The sequence below is a fragment of the Bos indicus genome, chromosome 16, assembly GCF_029378745.1.
Source record: "Bos indicus isolate NIAB-ARS_2022 breed Sahiwal x Tharparkar chromosome 16, NIAB-ARS_B.indTharparkar_mat_pri_1.0, whole genome shotgun sequence".
Taxonomy (NCBI): Eukaryota; Metazoa; Chordata; class Mammalia; order Artiodactyla; family Bovidae; genus Bos; species Bos indicus.
Window position 1 is genome coordinate 61,301,964 of NC_091775.1, and position 22,513 is coordinate 61,324,476.

Consider the following 22,513-nt stretch of genomic DNA (forward strand, 5'->3'; position numbering starts at 1 on the left):
AAACTAAAATTATTTTAACTTGTACTTGAAATAAGTCTATCTTGTACTCTGCATTTTTTAACATCATGTATTGATCATCTGGAAATATATCCACTAAATGTTGATATATTCCATTATGTAACTTTGATACATCCTGTTCATTACTATCACCATCAATCTCACCACAAAAATTTTGAGTACCAGGTAAGTTCTCACAATCACAATGGTTATTACTAATTTTATAAAATTCTAATTTTTGTTTAAGAGCCCAAATTCTACCATTTCCAACAATTCCTGTTTTCTTTGTCTTTTTTTTCCCCTGTTTTCTTTGAAATAGCAAATTTACTTCATTCATTTTTCAAGAAAATGTCTACCAAATCCCAATTCTGAATGGTTTGTCATTCAATCTTTTAAGTGAAAACAGGGTTCCCAGAAAAGAGCAGCCAGCTCAGTTAGAAGCACAGCACACGTGGACACGGGTCTCTCTACACACAGCCATAGCATCCGGTGAGCAACAGAAGTGCTTTCTGCACGCTTTCCATTCTGTCACATAGGATACTAAAAAGACATGTAGTTGAGAATCAAGACTGTTTATAAACATAATCATTTTTACTGCTTCATCAAGGAAATTCTTAGCGAGAGTGTGGCGGTGACAATGCAGTGATGGCTAGGTACAGTTTAATGTCACTACCTTGATTTCTATCAAGGACTAAGCAGTTTTACCAACAGTGTTTTGGCACCATCAGTGCAAATGTCAATAGAGGGATTTGTTGAACACAATCAAATTTTGAGAACTGTTGCTACAAGGATATCCACATGAGTTAATCTGCTTCATTTTATCTTCAATTTTTCAGTTCTGCTTTATACATTTTATTTCATTACATAAAATATTTACATGGTTCCAAAGTTGAATCTACAGAATGAAGCACCCTTCTCTCTATCCTAGTCACTCCTTCCTTAGAGGAAACCTAAATTTATATGCTTTATTCTTACACTGTTTTAATGTAAATGGATACATGCTCACATCCCCGCCCTTCTTCTTAAACAGTAGGATATTTCACACTCTTTCTCCACTCTGCTCTTCTCACTTAACTGTAAGATCACTCCACAGTAGCACATAGAAATAGTTATTTTCCTATGTACAGCTGCATAATATTTCATGCCAAATGCCACAGTCTTAAATGAGGACAACTGAGAATAAACACTAAGTTTTTAAATTCTGGATCATGAACATGAAAAAAATGCCAATTAAGAGGTTCATTCGTGAAGTTGGAAAAAAAAAATCAGTGCTGTTTATGTTGTTCAGTTCCTAATTGGCAACTAGACATCTCCATTTATGTTATAAACTTACACACACAAATACAAATCAACAAATATTTTTTGCTAAAGCATGTCGACCCCCCTCTAAATTGCACTATACAGCACTGAATAAGGGACCCCCTAAAAAAATTCTCAATAATTCAATACTTTTCTACAAAAGCAACTATTGTTCAGACAATAATTAATTTCTATGTATTATTTCTGGATAAGAAAAGAATAGCTACAGTGACAGGACACTCAGGAGTTCACATTAACCCTTATATTAAATATTGCTTGTCTGTAGTCACACAGCTCAAAGAAAAAAGGAAAACGAAAAAGCCTACACAACTCCCACAATAAAAATTAGGCAAGGTTCATCAAGTCATTAAGGACACTGAAAGGATATGCAAACAGCTCTGTGGGGAATGAATTTCAATGACGACAGCCATCTAAGTTAGAAAACTATAAAAATTAACAAAAGACACTCAAAGTATTTTTTAAAAAACTTTTCATTCTATGCTGTTTTTAATGACCTAAGCCATCTAATACCACCTTTAACATTTTAGAGAATAAATAAAATGAAAGTGAGCATGAAAAAATTATCACCAAAAAATGATAAATGAAAGCCAGTAAGACTAAACACAACAAAGTTATTAGTATGACGTATTCTTTCTAAATTGTTCTCAGTTTATAAAAGTAATATATACTCATTGAAAATCTGAGAACTATATATACTACCCACTCTATATCCACACTTATTAAATTATTAAAATATTGGCTCTTTTAATCTATATCACATTTCACTCATCCAGTTAATTATTTATTGAGTGAGTATGATGTGCAAAGTATCTACTAGGCAGGATACATCAGGCTCTAGGCCAGAAGTAAAGTCCGTTAAGAGACTGAGGTAAGGTGAGGAGTTTCACTACTTCATTGCAGGATCACACTTACAAGAGAGCTGGAATACTGACAACTGAATTTCAAAACTTGAAGGCTAAAAAGAAATGAAAAAACATTATCTCAAGTGCTGAGAGAAAAAAGCTGTCATCCCCAAATTCCATAATCACAGAAAATATTTAGAAATTAAGATGAAACAAAGACTTCTCAGTTGAAGGGAAGAACTCGCGACCAGCAGACCTCCTCTAAAAGAACTGTTAAAGGAAGCTCTTCAGACAGAATGGAAATACCAGAAGGAAACTATTCATTAGGAATAAATAAAGAGAAACAAAAATAATAAATAGCATATAGACTACTCTTCTCTTCTTGAGTTGTTTAAAATATGCTTGATGGTTAGAAGCAAAAAATGTTAACCCCATTGCAGGGACTTTTCAATGCAGGTAAATGTAACAACTGTAACATAAAGAGGGAAGAGAGAACTGTATGACAGTAAGGCTTCCATATTTTACTCGAAGTGGTAAAATGATGAATCCAGGTAGAGTGTGAAAAGTTCAATACGTATACTGAAATCCATACGGCAACCACTAGAAAACCTATACAAAGAGATATAGCCAAAAATACAACAGACAAAAAAGCAAAACTAAAAAGAAAAAGTGTTAATAATCCAAGAGGGCAAAAAAAGGGAAACAGAAGAACAAACAGAAAAAAATAAAAACAGCAGACCTAAATCCACATATTAATAATTACATTATATGACAACAGCCTAAATGCAGATATATGATCCAGCTACAGGCAACTTATTTCAAATATAATCATATAAGTAGGTTAAATGAGCTTCGGCATCAGTCCTTCCAATGAATATTCAGGGTTGATTTCCTTTACAACTGACTGGCTTGATCTCCGTGCTGTCCAAAAGACTCTTCAGGAGTCTTCTCCAGCACCATAATTCAAAAACATCAATTCTTCACGCTCAGCCTTCTTTATGATCCAACTCTCCACATCCATCCAAACATGACAACTGGAAAAATCATAACTTTGACTAGATGGACCTTCGTCGGTAAAGTGATGTCTCTGCTTTTTAATACACTAAATTTGTCATAGCTTGCCTTCCAAGGAACAAGCATCTTTTTAATTTCATGGCACAGTCCACAGTGATTTTGGAGCCCAAGAAAATAAAATCTCACTGCTTCCATTTTTTCCCCTTTTAAGACAAGGGTACTTTCACTAATATTTCAGGATCTAATGGCAGTCCTTAAAATATGTTCAATTCCATTATTATTGAGATAAAGAAACAAAGCTATGTAAAAACTAGATGATCTCTAAAGTGGCCATATCGTACCTGTTATTAACCTTCAACCTCCCAACAGAGCAGCTAACCAGCATTCTAATAAGAAAGAGCGTCAATTTCACACTATACTACGTTACTCTCAGCACTCATATCTTTAGGAACAAATATTGGCCTCTGATTACAAAAAGACTACAATCTCAAATGTTAACAAGCTTTTTGTTTTTTAAATCCAAGACTTCAGACTCTGTATTAAGAAACCTTGTGCTTTGCCAGTGAAAAATTGAGGTGTCCTTCATTAAGTTATTTAAGTATCTTACAAATTTCATTTGGAAAACAGGAAAATAATGCCAAGTACTCTACAGCATCCTTAAATGAGATTAAATGCATGTAAAGTGCTTAGTAAACTTGACACCATAATTTAAAATTTTAGTTCCTCTGTAGTCTAAAAGTGGTCCCTTCCTTGAAAATAAATTCACTGAAAGAATAAATGTGCTGAGCTCAAGTGGGAAGATTTGCATGACTAACCAGAAGTGAAAGGTACAAAAATAAAAACAAACAACTGATGAGCCCCTAAACTTGTACAAGGTTAACTCTCTTTGGGTCAGTAAGTAATCCCTGATAGCTCAGCTGGTAAAGATCCACCTGCAATGCAGGAGACCCCGGTTTAATTCCTGGGCTGGGAAAATCTTCTGGCAAAGGGATAGGCTACTCACTCCAGTATTCTCAGGCTTCCCTGATGTCTCAGCTGGTAAAGAATCTGCCCGCAATGCAGGAGACCTGGATTCAATCTCTGGGTTGGGAAGATCCCCTGGAGAAGGAAAAGCCTACCCACTCCAGTATTCTGGCCTGGAGAATTCCATGGACTACATATATAGTCCATGGGGTTGCAGAGAGTCAGACACGACTGAGCAACTTTCACTTTCACCCAAAATAATGTTTATAACTCTTTCAGTTCAGTTCAGTCGCTCAGTCGTGTCCGACTCTTCACGACCCCATGAATTGCAGCACACCAGGCCTCCCTGTCCATCACCATCTCCCAGAATTCACTCAGACTCACGTCCATTGAGTCAGTGATGCCATCCAGCCATCTCATCCTCTGTCGTCCGCTTCTCCTCCTGCCCCCAATCCCTCCCAGCATCAGAGTTTTTTCCAATGAGTCAACTCTTCACATGAGGTGGCCAAAGTACTGAAGTTTCAGCTTCAGCATCATTCCCTCCAAAGAAATCCCAGGGCTGATCTCCTTCAGAATGGACTGGTTGGATCTCCTTGCAGTCCAAGGGACTCTCAAGAGTCTTCTCCAACACCACAGTTCAAAAGCATCAATTCTTCAGCACTCAGCCTTCTTCACAGTCCAACTCTCACATCCATACATGACCACAGGAAAAACCATAGCCTTGACTAGACGGACCTTTGTTGGCAAAGTAATGTCTCTGCTTTTGAGTATGCTATCTAGGTTGGTCATAACTTTCCTTCCAAGGAGCAAGCGTCTTTTAATTTCATGGCTGCAGTCACCATCTGCAGTGATTTTGGAGCCCCCAAAAATAAAAGTCTGACACTGTTTCCACTGTTTCCCCATCTATTTCCCATGAAGTGATGGGACTGGATGACATGATCTTCGTTTTCTGAATGTTGAGCTTTAAGCCAACTTTTTCACTCTCCACTTTCACCTTCATCAAGAGGCTTTTGAGTTCCTCTTCACTTTCTGCCATAAGGGTGGTGTCATCTGCATATATGAGGTTACTGAGATTTCTCCCAGCAATTTTGATTCTAGCTTGTGTTTCTTCCAGTCCAGCGTTTCTCATGACGTACTCTGCATATAACTCTTTACTGCATTACAATTACAGGGTTTTTATCATTGGTAATATTTTTTAATGAATGAGGCAATTTGTAACCCAGCATCATTGGTTCTAATGCTTCTTCTTGGCAGATGCTGCTTGTCCGGTGATTTTGTCCCAATCACTGAAGTGTCAGTTTGCAGCCCCCATCTTGGTCCTTTCGTGCCATTTTCTGCCCCTCCAGGGCTTGGAGGACCCAATGGGCCATGTTCCTGAAGCTTCCGCTGAAGTGGCTTGGCTGGGCATGATACCGTATCTGAGGGTCCCCCCTTGCCCTCAGATCTTGGTCACTGAGCCAACTCTACCTCCTCCCCAGAGGTACAGGTGCCATGCTGTGGAAGCAGCTCATGTGTAGAAACCAGTTCTCATTGTAAGGAGCAACCTCTTTATGCTTGGTCAGTGTGATGATGTCCACCCATTCAAGGACTTTCAGCTTCCCAGACTTGTTAAGGAAGGCCACCAGAGCTCTGAGAAAACACTGCTGGTTCACATATTTTACAGCAACTCCAGGCATCCTACGGCCTCTATGCTGCCAGCCAGGAGAAAGCCATCACTGATACTGTTATCTGGGAGGGAGGAAAAATCGTACAACAGAGAAAAATACAAAGTACTACTCCCTAAATGTCTGACTCCAGTACTACCCGACTCAAAGGCATGGATTATATGCGTGACTCATAACCATTTTCCTAGAATATATATTTAATATCTGCTGACATATCATTTTTTCCTAATTACAGAAGCAATACTTGCCCATGTTCTAAAATCCAAAATGCACAGTAAGGAATTTAATTAACAGCAATCAGGATCTGATCACCCAGAAATAACTACTGATAATATTCTTCATACATTTATATCCAGTTTATCTTGTTCTTACACATGTTCTCAAACACATACTCATATCAATTTTTAGCCTTGACGTTAAAATTAATGTATATCAGTTCAGTTCAGTCGCTCAGTTGTGTCTGACTCTTTGTGACCCCATGAACTGTAGCACGCAGTTCCTGTCCATCACCAACTCCCGGAGTTCACTCAGACTCACGTCCATCGAGTCGGTGATGCCATACAGCCATCTCATCCTCTGTCATCCCCTTTTCCTCATAACCTCAATCTCTCCCAGCATCAGAGTCTTTTCCAATGAGTCAACTCTTTGCAGAGGTGGCCAAAGTACTGGAGTTTCAGCTTTAGCATCATTCCTTCCAAAGAACACCCAGGACTGATCTCCTTTAGAATGGACTGGTTGATCTCCTTGCTACCAATTCCTATAACTTAAGATTTGGAACTTGGAAATAGAAAGAATTTAGTTTGTAGATTTACTAGGACGTGTGCAAATTTGATCTATATCATTTAGATTTTTCTTCTATGTATTCAGATTCCTAAGATTCAAGATTTATAAAAGCTACATGCTTTATTGATTGATTTCTCTATGCCAGGTCTCTAGTTGTTGCATGTGGGATCAAGTTCCTTAACCAGGGATCGAACCTGGGCCCCCTGCATTGGAAGGCTGGAGTCTTAGTCTACTGGACCACCAACGAAGTCCCACAATATGCTTTTTAGAAAGAAATTCAAAGCAACTTCATCAATAGGTAAGTAGTTTTTATACCTTTATAAAGCATAAACAATTTTAATTTTCAAGGATGAACCAAATTTAAAATGAAACATGTTATAATCCATTCTTAAAGTATTTTACTCATTTTGTGGGCAAAATATCAACTACCCAAAAGTAAAAATAGCCATCATATATTCTTAAAACCAAATAGCAAAGTTTTCAAAAAGTCTATTTCAGAAAGTAATGAGCTTATAGTTTTATTTTTAAATGTCATACTTAATTATGTATTGGTCAACATCAAGGGAGATGTTGAGGTCTCCTCTCTCCCTTCACAGATCTTCATCTTCCTCACAAAACAGAATTCAAATCTTGACTATCAACTTCACCTTCAAGGAAATGGAGAACTTGTTATCAGTTCAGTTCAACTGCTCAGTCGTGTCTGATTCTTTGCGATCCCATGGACTACAGCACGCCAGGCTTCTCTGTCTATCACCAACTCCCAGAGTTTGCTCAAACTCAGGTCCATCTAGTCGGTGATGCCATCCACTCATCTCATCCTCTGTTGTCCCCTTCTCCTCCTGCCTTCAATCTTTCCCAGCATCAGGGTCTTTTCCAATGAGTCAGTTCTTTGCATCAGGTGGCCAAAGTATTGGAATTTCAGCTTCAGCATCAGTCCTTCCAGTGAATATTCAGGACTGATTTCCTTTAGGATGGACTGGTTTGATCTCCTTGCAGTCCAAGAGACTCTCAAGAGTCTTCTCCAACACCACAGTTCAAAAGCATCAATTCTTCGGCACTCAGCTTTCTCTATAGTCTAACTCTCACATCCATACATGACTACTGGAAAAACCATAGCTTTGACTAGACGGACCTTTGTCAGCAAAGTAATGTCTCTACTTTTTAATATGCTGTCTAGGTTGGTCATAGCTTTTTCTTTCTTGAAGCAACCATCCTTTAATTTCATGGCTGCAGTCACCACCTGTATTGATTTTGGAGTCCAAAAAATTGCCAAAACCTTACCCAAAAAACTTGCTATAATTTATTATATTCAGAGATTTTGATTGGGCCACATTTTTGCTATCTACTGTGTTTTTCTCCTATTTTTTATTAGAAGGTATGGTCTTTTCATGCAACTATGGAGGTATGATCTACAGTTTGGTCCTAGCTAACTACTTCTTCAATGGGCTTGAGGGGAAAACTCTTTCTATTAACAGAAAGTGTATCTGCCTTGCTTAATTAGTTCCACATGCAGATGTCATTCTTGAGAGAGAATTCTTTCAAGAGAGTTTAAAGGAGTGATATAAGCAGAACTCAGGGATTGTGTTGTCTCTAAGAGAACTCTTTAGTATCTCCCTAATGGCATCCCCTTCTCAATATTTCTCACTTTATCATTTGTCCTTTTTTTTGAACGTATAGTTGTTGTGAGATAGTATTAAGGTATTTGCATTTGGGAAAGAGTCATCCAGCCATTTGCAGATAAGATTCCTTAAACAGATACCTGTTTGCATTCAACAATATGATCACTAATGTTTCTCTGTACTAATAACTGCACTGTGCACATAGCAGGCACTCAAGTATTTTTTAATTAATGTTCACAAAACGCCCACCAGCATGTTTTCCATGCAAATTTAAAACAACTCAAAGCAATTCTAGCTCTATAGTATGATTACAATAATAGCTACCATTTATGGAACACACATTATAAACTAGGCACTTTTACATACCTTAATTGATACTTTACAATTTATATTAACTGTAGCCCTGAAGGACAGGTTTTTGTTATCACCAATGTACAAATGCTCAGAAATGCTAAGTATCTTATTCAAGTTCCAAAGTAAGCTGGTGAAGCCAGGATTCGAAAGTGTAGGTCTTATATAACTCCTAAGCCCGTGCTCCTTTTACTATTTGAGGCTGCCTCAGTAGAGAGTGGTACAAAAACTACTGAGAAATGTTTTTTTTCTTACCTTCTGGAGAAGAATTTTAAGACAGCCAGACTCCGCAAGTGGAATGACCTCAATTCGTCTATCTATGCATAGAATGACATTTAAAGTCAAACCTAAGAGATGAATCAGAATGACATACATGTGTTTACCAACCAGTCTATTCCAACAAAAGAAACTGGAAATTTCTGGAATTTACTTCCAGCAGCAGAGCAATTACAAATTTTTCCACAGTCAAGGCACAATAACTCAGAGAAGAGTTTTAAAAATTTGTATAAGTCATGCCAGAACTCAAAATGCATTAAAAAAACACAACCTTTTCTCTAATTAACTAACAACTTTCATTTCTTCTTTGAAGAATCTTATATTTAGACCAAAACAGAAGGTGTCTTTACTTCTCATCTCACAAACATCCCAAACAACAAAAAAAATTGTACATGTGGTTATCATTAGGAAATATTTCTGCGAGCTCTAAAGGTCCTCTAACCTTATTCTTTAGGACACTTGTCACTGCCTTGCAGATAACTTGGTATGTTATCCTTTCATGTGATGTTAAAAATCAAAAAAGCTGACTTCTCCTTTTTCAGACTGGTAGAGCTAGTTTTCCAATGTCTGTGAAGAGGCGTGTGTATGTGTATATACTACACTCCCTATACTTGAGTCCCGGCTGCAAGCTATTTCCTGCTGGCTGAACTCATATTTCCAATGGCCTGAACTAAAAGAAACAAAGACCTTATTCATTATCCTTATTTCAGCAGCACTGGCTGTCCAAACCAATAGAACTCTCCCTAAAGCATGAATGATCAGAGGTAAGAAGGGAAAAAACATACTTCAAGTTACAAAGTTCTTTTGGTTTAGGACTGATAGTAATAAATAAATACATATACACATATTTGTTCAAATAATCTATAAAAACATACTCAGAATTCAATCCCTATGATTTCATTGCTAAACTCTCCAGCTTAAAACAAGATATCAATAAAATTACAAAATCACTGAAAAATTTTAATGATAATCTTAGTTAATAAAGCTCTCTATTAAAGTTATTTTTACTAGAAGATCTGTCTGAAAATACACAGTACTATAAGTACTACATAAATACTATGTATTACATGACTGTCTACTATGACTCAAACTTCTTTTTTTTCCCAAACTTCATTCTTATCACTAGCTTAATTTACAACATGGTGTAGCAAAAAACTCTGCTTTAACACCACCACCACCACCACCACCACCACCACCAATAAGGTCCTTCCAGGTTACAAGATCAAAGATCAGGTGAGAGCTGTAAGGGAAAAGGGAAGAAAGGAGGGGGAAAAAGGAAAGAGGGGAGGGAAGAGCAGAAAGGAAGGAAAAAGAATACTTTATAGGTACCCAAAAGATAAAAACATGTAATTCTTACAAGCAGGAACTAGCAGCATTTCTTCACCAGAACACCAGGCCCAGGTCAAGAGTAGTGGCTTTGTGTATTTAAATTAACCCGAAAGTATGACTAACATCAACTTCCCTGATCAGTTTTGCTAGATTCCCACTAATTCTATCTTGATGGTAGAAGGACAGAATATCATGCTCACTGGTAACATTTATGGGCTTCCCTGGTAGTTCAGTAGTAAAGAATTCACCTGCCAATGCAGGAGACACAGGTTTGATCCCTGCATGGGAAAGATTCTCTGGAGAAGGAAATGGCAACCCACTCCAGTATTTTTACCTGGAGAATCCAATGGACAGAGGAGCCTGGCAGGTTACATACAGTCCACAGGATCACCAAGGGTCAGACATGACTTAGCGACTGAACAACAACACTTATAGGATAGATTGAGGAAGAATATAAATCAGATACCAAAACATTTTCTAAATGCTGAGCCAGACTGTGAGAAAAAGAAATAAAGGACAGGGAAGAATAAGAGGCTGAAAAAAGCAATGTTACACCAAACCCACAGAAACAAAACTTAAATTTTGGACTTTTGAGCACCACATCATTTAGGAGCAATTTAGAAAATAGGGAATAGGAGAAAATTAACATCTAATAGTTGATGAATATTTGCTTATCTAAGCCAACCACTTACATCTATTACCACTATTACTCCTCATCTTAACTCTGATAGAAATATTCAATTTCTCAGATAAACAGACCACATAATGCAAACTATATGCATTTTTAATTTTAATGTATGACTATACTCAAAGAGACAACTTTGGAGTGAGATTGAAATTCTACCTCTGGCACTTATGAGCCTGGAAACTGAACAATTAATAACTCTGAAAACAAATAAAGCCATTCTATTTACAGCAACAACAACAAGAAGCAACAGTTAGAACCGGACATGGAACAACAGACTGGTTCCAGATAGAAAAGGAGTACGTCAAGGCTGTATATTGTCACCATTTAATTTATATGCAGAGTACATCATAAGAAATGCCGGGCTGGATGAAGCACAAGCTAGACTCAAGATTGCTGGGAGAAATATCAATAACCTCAGATATGCAGATGACACCACCCTTATGGCCGAAAGCCAAGAGGAACTGAAGAGCCTCTTGATGAAAGTGAAAAAGGAGAGTGAAAAAGTTGGCTTAAAACTCAACATTCAGAAAACTAAGATCATGGCATCCGGTCCCATCACTTCACGGCAAATAGATGGGGAAACAATGAAAACAGTGACGGACTTCATTTTCTTGGGCCCCAAAATCACTGCAGATGGTGACTGCAGCCATGAAATTAAAAGACGCTTCCTCCTTGCAAGAAAAGCTATGACCAACCTAGACAGCATATTAAAAAGGAAAGACATTACTTTACCAACAAAGATCCATCTAGTCAAAGCTACGGTTTTTCCAGTAGTCGTGTACAGATGTGAGAGTTGACCATAAAGAAAGCTGAGCACCGACGAATTGCTGCTTTTGAACTGTGGTGTTGGAGAAGACTCTTGAGAGTCCCTTGGACTGCAAGGAGATTCAACCAGTCTACCCTTAAGGAAATCAGTCCTGAATATTCATTGGAAGGTCTGATGCTGAAGCTCCAACACTTTGGCCACCTGATGCAAAGAACTGACTCATTGGAAAAAACCCTGATGCTGGGAAAGACTGAAGGCAGCAGGAGAAGGGGACGACAGAGGATGAGATGGTTGGATGGCATCACCAACTTGATGGACACGAGTTTGAGCAGGCTCCAGGAGTTGGTGATGGACAGGAAAGCCTGGTATGCTGCAGTCCATGGGGTTGCAAAGAGTCGGACACGACTGAATGAACTGACTGAGAGCACAGTAAGGAGCAGAGACTCTCAAGCCAGATTCTCTGTGTCTGAATACTAGTTCTACACTTAACTGTGTGACCTTCGTCAAGCTAACGTTTCTATGCCTCAGATTCTGCATCCAAAAAGGAGAGCATGATAGTACCTACTCTTACAGAAGTGGCAGAAGAATTAAATGTTATTCTATGTAAAGATGCTAAAACTGTCTGATACAACATAAGAGCTACCTAAAAAGTTAGTTATTTGGTTGATGAAGATGAAAATGCTGATTAGAAGGAATGTATACCAAGTCCTATTTTCAGACCTTAGCAATGAAGTTTCTGCCTTTTCTATCAGACTATACTGGATGCTCCAATGAAAACTGGTTTCATCCAGTTTAACGTTGTTAAAATGCATACTCTAAGGACAGATAATCTCTTTTTAGCTGTGATCCTTAGAACCTGATGTCCAAAACCAATTAATTTTCCAATACACAGAGAGGGTCTGTGCTAACTTCTTTTCTTCTCACAACTAAAGTAATGGATGGTGTAACAGTAACAGAGCACATGAAGATTATCACATCTTGCCAGTGAAGGAGTGGTAAGTAGTCCTATACAAGACAGTGACTCAAATGTACTAACAGATTGTTTCATAAATTATCAGCAACAGCTGTTTATAATGGGATTTCTGATTCAGATGATTTCTTGATGTTCTCCCTATGAGTTTAAGAGATCAGTCTGTTTAAAAAAGAGGCTAGACTTCCCACTAAAATCTAGAAGAAGAAAAGGATGTCCACTCTCACCACTTCTATTCGACACAGTATTGGAAGTCCTAGCCACAGTATTCAGACAAGAAAAAGAAATAAAAGGTATCCAAATTGGAAGGTAAGAGGTAAAATTGGCATTTTATGCAGATGACATACTATACATAGAAAACCCTAAAGACTTCATACAAAAACTACAAGAATAAACTAATTCAGCAAGGTAGCAGAATACAAGATTAACATACAGAAATTGGCTGTATTTCGTTACATTAAAAATGAAATATCAGAAAGAAAAACTAAAAACATAATCCCTTTTACAATCAAATCAAAAAAATTAAATATCCAGGAAACAACCTGACCAAAGTGGTGAAAGACTTATATGCTGTATAAAACACTGATAAAAAAAAAAATGAAGATGAGTCAAGAAATGGAAAGGCATCCCATACTCTGAGATTGGAAGAATACTGTTAAAATGGCAATACTATTCAAAGCAATCTATAGATTTAATGTGATCCCTATCAAAATTGTCCATGACATTTTTCACAGAACTAGGACAAACAATACTAGAATTTATATGGCACTACAAATGACCCAAAATTGCCAAAGTAATCCTGAGGAAAAAGAACAAAGCTGGAGGCATAACCCTCCCAGACTTCAGACAATACAATAGTCAAAACAACATGATATTGGCACAAAAACAGACGTATAGATCAATGGAACTTAACAGAGACCCTGGAAATAAATTCACACACCTAAAATCAATCTTCAACAAGAGGCAAGAATATACAATGATGAAAAAATGGTCTCTTTGGCAAGTAGAGTTGGGAAAGCTAAACGGACATATGTAAATCAATGAAGATAGAACACTCCCTCATACCATATACAAGAATAAACTCATAATGGCTTAAGAATAAACTCAAAATGCCTTATGGAAAAGAACCTGAAAATATACATGAATACATATACACACACACACATATATATTGATATATACATACACAAAGAGAATCACTTTGCTATACATCAGGAATTAACACACCACTTTAAATAATCTATATTTCAAAAACATGGTGGGCTGCCTATCCCTTCAAAATTTGCCATTTCAGATTGTTTTTCTAACCGAGTATCATTACCTTGCAGTCTTCCTGGAATTACGTTTGCACCAACCTAATATTTAAAGGTCAACTGCATAATGATAGAGAACAGACCAGTGGTTGCCAGGGTACAGGACTGGAAGAAAGATGTGAATACAGAGAGATTGCACAAGAAAGTTTTTTGAAATGATGTAATTGTTCTGATTATTGGATTACACAAATCTGCAGAGATTAAAATCACAGAACTGTAGAAGAAACAAACAAAAAACCCAACTTTACTATGTGATAATTTTAAAAATAAAAACAAAAAAGGAAAAAAAATGGAGCTGAAGCATACACATTTTCACACCAATTATGAAAATAAAAAGTCATGCCATATCGCAGAACACTAAATTTTAGAAATACCTACAAATGAGAATTTGCAGCTTAAGAATCTAAAATTTCCACACTTATTTTAGATATAAATAAATACCTTTCTGTTAAGAATTGTGATAAAAGTTTAGAGGAAAGTAATAGCCTGCCAAAGCACACAAAATTTGTGGAATTCAGCATTCTAAGATCTTTGCATGTTAACAGCAATGTGTCACTGCCAACGTTATTTAAGCAGAAGATAACGAAATATCTGAGGGATGAAAGGAATGTGCCAATCCTCTTTCCCTCATGGAATTCTCAAAGTCAGTGTAACTAACACCTGGTACAATGACTTGAATGCAAGCTCAGAGCTAACATTCCTAGGGAGGGACTCACAAACAAACCTAGACCATTCCTAAAGATCTACAATACAATCCTCTGTAATCCAAGGAGTCAGCTGTTTCACTGAGACTAGGGAAGCATGCAACAACTGCTTACATACATTCACATACACACACACACACACATCTCTGCATGGAATGTATATGATGTCTGTGCCCACGTAAACAAAATAATTCAATCCACAGGAGATTCTAAAATGCCTAACTCTCAGTATTAATTCATCAATGTATTAATTATTCAAATATTTATCAAACATCCACTTTGTACCAAGCACAATAAAAAGCACCTGAGATATATCTGTAAACTGGAAAAATGAAATCTGGGCCTCATCTATTACCTCCAGTTTAAAGACATACAAGTCATTTTTCTATCAACCATCTGAAGTAAAGTGAATGAGGATGAAGGCATTAAAAATAAAGGAATTAACGACAGCAAACTGTGATATCACATGATGGAAACTGAAAAAGAAATTAGTGTGACCCCAGGGTTTCCACTTGTTCTTTGTGCAGAAGAGGGTATATATGCATGAAATGAAGTGCTAAGAAAACTCAAGCAGGAAAGGTAAGCAAGGACCAAATCTTGGAGAACACTGAATGCCATACCAAGAATTGCAGATTTATCTTGTTGGCAATTAGAAGCCATTAATAGCAGTAACAATTTCAAGAATTTTTCTTCCAGACAAATAATTTCATTCATTTATTTTTTGGCTCTGCTGGGTCTTTGCTGCTGCACAGGCTTTTCTCTAGTTGTGGCAAGCGGGGGCTTCTCACTGCAGTGGTTTCTCTTGTTGCTGAGCACAGGCTCTAGGCATGCAGGCTTCAGTAGTTGCAGCTCCCAGGCTTCAGAGCACTGGCTCAATAGTTGTAGCACATGGGCTTAGCTGCTCTGTGGCATGTGGGATCTTCCCAGATGAGGGATCAAACCTGTGTCTACTTCATTGGCACGTGGATTCTCAACCACTGAACCAACAGAGAAGCCCCCAAATATGTATTCTGAATATTCTGAATTATGGACGAAGGAACAGTTAAACCAAGGAAATAGATAATATACACTAAGTCACTGAACAAACAGCTAAATAGTGTTTCTCTAGCTTCAATAAGACATTCATTTATTAACTCTTTTTCCCAAGGGATTCAAAAAACCATCCTTTACTATTTACTCACTGGAAAAACCCTGATGCTGGGAAAGATTGAGGGCAAGAGGTGAAGGGGGTGACGGGGAATGAGATGGTTGAATGGCATCACTGACTCAATGGACATGAGTTTGAGCAAACTCAGAGAGATAGTGAAGGACAGGGAAGCTTGGCATGCTGCAGTTCATGGGGTCACAGTCAGACATGACTTGGTGACTGAACAACAAAAAAATTTACAAGTAGTAAATAGTAAAATCCTTTTTAACACACATTGTTGGGCTTCCCAGGTGGCACCACTTTAAAGAACCTGCCTGCAATGCAAGAGACTTAAGAGACACAGGTTTGATCCCTGGGACAGGAAGATCCCCATGAGGAGGGCATGGCAACCCACTCCAGTATTCATGTCTGGAGCATCCCATGGTCACAGGAGCCTGGCGGGCTACAGTCCACAGGATCACAGAGAGTCGTACATGACTGAAGCAACGTAGCATGCATGCAAGCAGGCTAGCATTCATACCGTTATAAAAATTAAAGACTGAGGACTGATGTTAACTGAAAAATTGCCCTTATTCTAACATTCAAATTACATATAAATGAAAATGATCAATGGACTCCCTAGATAAAAATACTTTAATTCTCTGTGGCTCAACATCATCTCTTTCAGGCTGTATTTCCACAACCTTAGTTTAGGCTACCTTCATTCTTCACCTAGGTTTTTGCCATAGTCTAAGTGAAGTCAAGTGATGTCACTCAGTCGTGTCTGACTCTTTGCAACCCCATGGACTGTAGCCTACCAGGATCCTCAGTCCTTGGGATTTTCCAGGCAAGAGTACTGGAGTGGGTTGCCATTTCCTTCTCCAGGGGATCTTCCCGACCCAGGGATTGAACCCAGGTCTCCCGCATTGTAGGCAGACACTTTACCGTCTGAGCTACCATCTAACATCTATCTAAAATGCACAAATAGACAAAGATGATTTTTTTCTTCTAGAGCACAGGAAAATCTGATCACATAACCGCTCTGCTTAAAACCTTCCAATGATTTCCCCACATTGCATTCAAGTTAAAGTCTAATCTCCCTCACATGGCATAAAAGGCTCTTCTGTGGGGACCTGGGCCTTATTCTATTACCCATTCTCTTTTTGGTAAACAGCCAGCCTCTCATCTTATGTGACATACCCAACTCTCTAATTCCCCAAACCCTCTTTGATTTTGTCGAATATTATTCCCTTACCCACTAATACTGTGGCCCACTGCCTCTACCCAGATTTTGCCTGGCTAACTTCTACAGGTTCCAATCTCAATTTAGGTATCTCAGAAATTCTAGTAAATAAAATCCACAGATATGAAAGAAAGTATCTCATTAAAAGATGCACAAAATAGGGCTTCCCTGGTTCCCTGGTGGCTCAGTGGAAAAGAATCCGCCTGCCAACACAGGAGACGCAGATTCGATCAATGGTTTGGGAGGACCCCACGTGCCATGGAGCAACTACGTCTGCGTGCCACAACTATTAAGCCTGTGCTCTACAGCCTGGGAGCTGCAATTACTGAAGCCTGTGCGCTCTAGAGCCCATGCTCTGCAACGAGAGAAGCCACAGCAATGAAAAGTACACGTACCACAACTAGAGTAGCCCCTACTCCCCGCTTCTAGAGAAAAGCCCGTGCAGCAACAAAGACCCAGCACAGCCAAAAATACATAAAGTTATCTTTTTTAATGCACAAAACAGGCTGGACTGTTAGTCTCAATTTTTCAGTTCCTCCCTGTTACAAAAATATACATCCAAATCTTTGGCCCAAAGACTCGGCAGTTATCTACCACTGGAATGTTGTTGCTGTTCAGTCACTCAGTTGTGTCCGACTCTTTTACCCCAAGGACTGCAGCACGCCAGGCTTACCTGTCCTCCACCATCTCCCAGAGCTTGCTCAAACTCATGTCCACTGAGTAGGTGATGCCATCCAACCATCGCACCCTCTGTCGTCCCCTTTTCCTCCCGCCTTCAATCTTTCCCAGCATCAGGGACTTTCCCAATGAGTCAGCTCTTCGCATCAGGTGGCCCAAGTATTGGAGCTTCAGTCTCAGCATCAGTCCTTCCAATGAATAGGACTGACTTCCTTTAGGATTGACTGGTTTGATCTCCTTGTAATCCAAAGGACTCTCAAGAGTCTTCTCCAATACCACAGTTGAAAAGCATCAATTCTTCGGCACTCAGCTTTCTTTATGGTCCAACTCTCACATCCATACATGACTACTGAAAAAACCACACCTTTGAATATATGGACCTTTATCGGCAAAGTAATGTCTCTGCTTTCAAATATGCTGTCTAGGTTTGTCACAGCTTTTCTTCCACTAGAATAGAGAGAGAATATTTCCCTGCCCCACTGAGGTTGGGCTTGCTTGGTCATATGACTTTCTTGGCCCAACCGTGTGGGCAGGATGCCAATTATGAATTAAGAGCCTTAACAGCCTTCATGTGTGCTTCTCATCCCTCTGGTGTTTTCACTATCCTCAAGAGAAGACTGAGACATGCAGAGCAGACCTAGGAGTTTGGAGCCAAACCCAGCTGAACCTAGTAAAACTCAGCTGAGATCAACCAAAGCCCAGCTAGCTCAGAGACTCATGAGAGAAAAAGAAATGCTGTTTTAAATCACTGAAAATTTCAGATTATTTGCTACACAGCATTTTTGCAGCAATAGCTGATATAATGTATTTCTAATAAAATCTTACTTTTAAATATCAAAAATGTATATTGTTTTGATTATGTACTAACAGGCTTCCCCCGTGGTTCAGAGGCAAAGAATCTGCCTGCAATGCAGGAGACCTGGGTTCGATCCCTGGGTCAGGAAGATCCGCTGGAGAAGAGAATGGCAACCCACTCCAATATTCTTGCCTGGAAAATTCCACGGACAAAGGAGCCTGACAAGCTACTGTCCATGAGGTCGCAAAGAGTTGGACATGACTGAGCAACTAACACACTTATGTACTAACAGGTTAAAATCCTAAATCAAGCATACAATTTTTTAAACACAGAGAAACTAAAAGACATTCAATTTCAATTTATATACCTATCTTAGATGCAGAGAACTATGATATGATTTTGGACGGTCAATAAAATGCCACATTAGGATAAAATTCAATGAGGGAAGTAGGACAGAAACACAAATCCAGAGAAAACAAGAATAACCAACACCTTTCAGCAGTTAGATGGTAATGGTAAGTGATAAATAACTGTGATATTTAGATTCTTACTTTTTTTTCATAATGTTAAGTTTTATTTTAAAATATTATTTATAACACATCAGAAATCATATAATCAGCAACTATCTAAACTTGGGATGAAAACTTTTTTAGATGTCACCCAAAATATGTGCAAGAGAGTACACATCTATTTTCTTTTCTTTTGGGGTACAGTTCTATTAATTTAATACATGATTAGATTCATGTGACCAACACCTGTTTGTATTAGATACATACGTCTCCCTCATACTATTCTTTTACAGTTACATTCTCTAACCTAGATTCTCCAGAAGTCCTTATAGGAAACATGTGAACAAAAAAGTATGAAAACACTGCTATATGAGAGTAACTAGCATGACTTATTCATCCAGTAAAATTTGGCTTCAAGTTTTCAGCCAAATTCTAGTTCATTTAGTAATATTAACCACGCCAAAAATATCCAATAAGTAACGGTAAAAACATTCATAAGAGACATTCATAAGGGAAGTCAGGAAAAGGATGTCAAGGACTACTTCATGACTTTGCTTAGAATAAGACCTGCCTAAGGAGCTACCTTCTCTTGAAGTGCAGCATATACTAACTTTTAATTCAGTCTTTGTTTGCTCTTCGAAAATGCTGGTAACATTATTTATTATTTTTAAGGTGAGTTGATTTGCTTTTTGCTTTGTCATGAATTGTTTTAAGCTTTTGCTCTATGATTACTTTTAGTGAAGAGAAAGGTATTTATGTGTGGTCTGTGTTGTGATTTCCCCCACTGTGGGGAAGTTTCTTAGCATCAATAAGGAACATTTGTGACCAAGAGTCGTTAGTTGGGTGACTTTACTGTTCTTTTTTTGGGTACATAAAAACTCATTCTGTGAAGTTTGACAGAGTTCCTTATTGAATTTTATGTGCATTTCTTTGTATGTAGGTGTAGTACTATTAAGTACATGCAGTTTATTTCCTAACAGTGTAAAATGAACCTACTCTAACCAGATCTCTAGCTTAGATGTCAAGTTCCTTGAGCAGTCTCTATCTTTCATCTTTGTATACCCCTTAGTATCTTGCCAATGGTAAAACCTGCTGTAAGTGGGTCCAAAATGTGTGTTATGAAGAGGTTAGTAGAATTATCAATGAGCTTCTGCGCACATTGCCAGTCAGCAGTTATATCACAATTATAGTCCCTTGAACAGAATAATACAAAAATTTGAGTGAATGAGGATTTCTGTATGTATTAAGCAATGCTAACAGATTACTGAAGTTTCCACTCTGCACTTAATTCTTTGTTCTCAAATACAACTATGTTGGGGATTTGTATTGTGTATTTTTTTTTTAAAGAGGTACTATTTAATGTTTGGTCTTAATGAATAAAATAATTACCTTACTACCAGATTTTTCTATAGAGTTAGAATGAAATTAGTGTTCTTAAGTGATTCAACAGGAACTACTTTATTTTCTATATTTGACTTTTCCCTGCTTATATTTTTCATAATTGTTTAAAGTCCCTTGGTTTTGGCTTTTGATCCTTCTCCTGAGATGCTTGGTGTTTTGAGAGACTGGTTGGATTCCATATGTGTGCAAAAGGGTTTATTCTCATTTGTATTATACTTTGATTTTCATCTGAAATCGCTGTTTTGAAGTGATATTTATCTAAGTCTCAATTTTCTGAAAAACTAAGGCAAGCAGAAAATAGAAAATTTCCTAACTCAGAGGTATTTTAATACTTAGTATAAGCAAGCAAACCTGTTTAAAGTTAAGAACAATTTCCAGATTACGTTGATCTGTGTCATGCACTGTCACTACGTGGAAAAACTTGTCTCAACTGTAGTGAACCCTGAGTCAGTATATTAACAAACTCAGTTTTGACTGCTTGATTATTTGGTCCCCAGAGACATTCCCTTATGCCTTCCCTGACTTCCCTTATGAATGTCTCCTTTCCCAAGGACTTTACCCCTCACAATACTTCTACTATTTTCTGTATGCACACATACATGAATGCACATAGACTGTGCCAGGTCAATCTCTTTCTATCTGAAGGACTGCAGTGCTTTTATCTTTGATTGGAGAGTGGTATTAGGGGAAGAGAATGGCCTCCATTTATTTTCACTAAACAACAACTTCAGGGTGTTTACTCCCCCAGGCCTCCCTGGTGGCTCAGAGGTTAAAGCGCCTGCCTGCAATGCGGGAGACCAAGGCTAGATCCCTGGGTCGGGAAGATCCCCTGGAGAAGGAAATGGAAACCCACTCCAGTACTCTTGCCTGGAGAATCCCATGGACAGAGGAGCCTGGTAGGCTACAGTCCACGGGGTCGCAAAGAGTCGGCACACGACTGAGCGACTACACTTTCACTTTTTCACTCCCCCAGGCAAAGCCTCTAGAAAAATTAGAATTTAAAGATGATATAATAAGTAACTTCTATTAAGATGCTAATGCACAAATAATGGCACTGAATCCCACCACCTCCCTAAATAGTGATATCTACATCTTAATAGGTTACACAGTTAAAAATGAAAGAAATAACCCAAAGAATTTTAGCCATAGACAGAAAAAGACTGCTGGTGTTCCTAAAATCATGTCATAAAGCCTTTTCACCTATCCCTATTAAAAAATATTCAGTACACACGGACCAGCTCTGTTTTAACTTTGGCCAAAAAGCAAGCAAATCTCTTCTAAAAATATTGAGTTAAAGGCTCAAATGTCTACTCAGAATATTATGAAGAACTGTACACTGTAAAATAAGTATATAACAAGTCCAATCTGGACATTTAGCAACTAGTATTAAAAATTACAAATAACTAAAAAAAATTATAAATTATAAATAAAAACTTGTTAAAAAACTTCAACACGCATTCTTTCAAAACCATCAAGAAAGTTTGACGCATCTCTAGAAAGCAGCTCATATAATCAAATCAGATCAGATCAGTCGCTCAGTGGTGTCCGACTCTTTGCGACCCCATGAATCGCAGCACGCCAGGCCTCCCTGTCCATCACCAACTCCCGGAGTTCACTCAGACTCATGTCCATCGAGTCAGTGATGCCATCCAGCCATCTCATCCTCTGTCGTCCCCTTCTCCTCCTGCCCCCAATCCCTCCCAGCATCAGAGTCTTTTCCAATGAGTCAACTCTTCACATGAGGGGGCCAAAGTACTGGAGTTTCAGCTTTAGCATCATTCCTTCCTAAGAAATCCCAGGGCTGATCTCCTTCAGAATGGACTGGTTGGATCTCCTTGCAGTCCAAGGGACTCTCAAGAGTCTTCTCCAACACCACAGTTCAAAAGCATCAATTCTTCGGTGCTCAGCCTTCTTCACAGTCCAACTCTCACATCCATACATGACCACAGGAAAAACCATAGCCTTGACTAGACGAACCATTGTTGGCAAAGGAATGTCTCTGCTTTTGAGTATGTTATCTAGGTTTGTCATAACTTTCCTTCCAAGGAGTAAGCATCTTTTAATTTCATGGCTGCAGTCACCATCTGCAGTGATTTTGGAGCCCAAGAAAATAAAGTCTGACACTGTTTCCACTGTTTCCCCATCTATTTCCCATGAAGTG

The 22,513-nt window shown here is 38.3% G+C and overlaps 1 protein-coding gene and 1 pseudogene across 4 annotated transcripts in view; both read right to left on the reverse strand.

Annotated features, from left to right (window-relative positions):
* The window catches only part of ABL2 (ABL proto-oncogene 2, non-receptor tyrosine kinase), a 103,926-nt gene that overhangs the window by 33,152 nt on the left and 48,261 nt on the right, over window positions 1–22,513 (reverse strand). The window lies entirely within an intron of this gene.
* On the reverse strand, window positions 5,365–21,974 carry LOC139176425 (small ribosomal subunit protein eS19 pseudogene; annotated as a pseudogene).